Source organism: Apodemus sylvaticus, chromosome 2 (genome assembly GCF_947179515.1).
Source record: "Apodemus sylvaticus chromosome 2, mApoSyl1.1, whole genome shotgun sequence".
Classification (NCBI taxonomy): Eukaryota; Metazoa; Chordata; class Mammalia; order Rodentia; family Muridae; genus Apodemus; species Apodemus sylvaticus.
The window spans coordinates 101376067-101378568 of record NC_067473.1 but is presented as its reverse complement, the minus strand read 5'-3'; positions in this window follow the sequence as shown (position 1 = coordinate 101378568).

The following is a 2502-nucleotide window of genomic DNA, read 5'->3' as shown; positions in this document are numbered from 1 at the left end:
ACAAATGTGGTATAGCCGTGCACATATGGATTAGTAATAACAACAATAAAATGAACAAAAATTTAAAAACACAGCAAGGGCTGTGAAAGTTCAGTCACTGACGTGCATGCCTTGCAAGCACAACTCCTGAGTTTGATCCCTAGAAGCCAAATTACAGATAAAAACTTATAATCCAGAGGCAGAGGCAAGATAATGGGTCCCTGGGGCTTGCTGGCCAACCAGAGCATACATTGCTTGCTGGGCTCTGGGCCAGTGAGAGGTCCTGTGCCCCAACACGGTGAACGGTGCCCAAAGACAGACACCTGAGGCTTAACTCTGATTTACACACTACACACACAGACACACACAGACACACACACACACAGACACACACACAGACACACACGCACACTCAGACATACTCCATACACATACACACACACATTCTATACACACACACACTCCATACACACACACTCCATACACATACACACACCATACAAATACCTACAGTACATACCACCACACAATACACACACACCACACACCACACACCACACACCACACACCATAGACATACCATACATATTCCAAAACCAGAGCAAGACAGCAAAGCAAGGAGGATCTTCTGAGTTCTCCCCACACTTCTCTCCATGTTCTTCCACCAACCACATACACTAATGAGATCAGGAGACCTGTCAGCCATTTTGAGGGGTGGAGGATGCAATAGTACAGCTCACCAGGGCCTTGGGAGCACAGGCCTATAGTTCCAGCTGTGAATGGGGCTGAGAAAGGATGCTTGAAAGGTTGAGGACTGCTTGGGCTACAGAGAGAGTTCAAGGCCAGCCTGGTCTACTTAGTGAGACCCTTAATAAAACAACAACTCAGGAGGAGACGCTGGGATAGCTCAGTGGGAGGCTTGCCTAATATGTGCAATCCTCAGTATTGAAAAAACAAGTTTAAATTTTCAAAAACTATGGTTTGGCAAGGTATCCTGAGCCCCCGGGGAGTCAGTCTTATGCTGTTGCCTTGGGCATGTGTAATGGGTAAAGCTTTGCAGGTAAATGGGAAACACAGGTTTGATTATTGTATTCCACTGGACATTTTCATTACTAAAACAAAGCTCTTAAGTCTGGAGGAATGGTCTAGAAAATGAGTGGGACCACCCAGGTTTTCCTCAACAGTCAGGAGGAGGCCTTGTTCCATAGAGCAAGGCTGAGAGAAAAGCAGGAAGAGGACAGGAAGAACGTTACTTTTTGTTGCATTCCATTTCTCTGAGCAAAAATGTTGCAGGTACTGCATCTCTCCATCTGGGATCCTCCGGTTTGTCCTTGGCCAGAGCCCCGGAAAACACTGAGACCAGGCAAGAGTTCATCTTGGAGACAATGGGGCTCTCATGACACTATCAGTTGGCTCGCTCTGCTCACGAAGGGCTGTGTAGTGTGTGATTGCTGCTGCTGCTGCTGCTGCTGCGGCCTCTATCTTCTGACAGCCTGCTGCTTTATATCCTAGAATAACCCTTTCACATCCTAACCAGAGAGATTGCAACTCCTCTTATGTCTTTACTACCTTAATTGGTTTGTGGGTGATTACCAGACATAAGTTGGTTCCCAAATTTTTTCCTACTATTTTTTTTAATTGAAAACAGAGAGAATATACTTCTACATTTGCCTGTGAACTAGTTCCCAGAATAAAAAGCCACACATATATTAAAGAGTCCACAAGGCTGGCTAGCTTTGTAGAACTTTGTGATTGTAAAGAGTTAGAATGTTCCGACCCATAAACAAATCATCTCCCATTATTTATTAATCGTAATAGCCATTCCTTGCTGTGATGACTTTTCTTGGTTGTTAACTTGATGACATCTGGAATTAACTAAGACCCAAATGACTGTAAGGGGATTTTTTTTCTTAAATCATCTGAAGTGGGAAGATCCGCATAAAATCTAGATCTTTTGAGGTGGGAAGATCCACCTTTAATCTGGGCCACACCCTTGGCTGGCAGCCTATATAAAGGAAAAAGAAGGGGGAAGTTGGATCTCTCTTTGCCTGCTTGCTCTCACCTACCTACAAATCTCTTCCTTCACTGACAGTACAGCATCTTGTGATTTTGGCATATCCTGGAAACTAGCTAAGACATCCAGATTCACTGACTGAAGAACTATTGAATTCTTGAACCTTCTATTGGTAGTCAGCCATTGTTGAACTATCTGGATTACAACCTGTAAGCCATTTTAATAAATTCCTAAGGGGAAGTCATTTGAAATGTAAATAAATTATATCGAATAAAAAAAAAAAGAAATAAGCCATGTATTTTATGGCACTGAAAAAAAATTCCTTATATATATATATATATATATATATATATATTCCAGATGCAGTGATAGGCATAGTCAGGGTTCTCTTATATTCTGTAAGTTCTGTTCCTCTAGAGAACCCTATCCCACCACTATGCCTAATATCACTTCAAGTCTCAGGTAGAATCTATTGTTGACAGAACATTGGCTTCCATCAACCCAAAAGC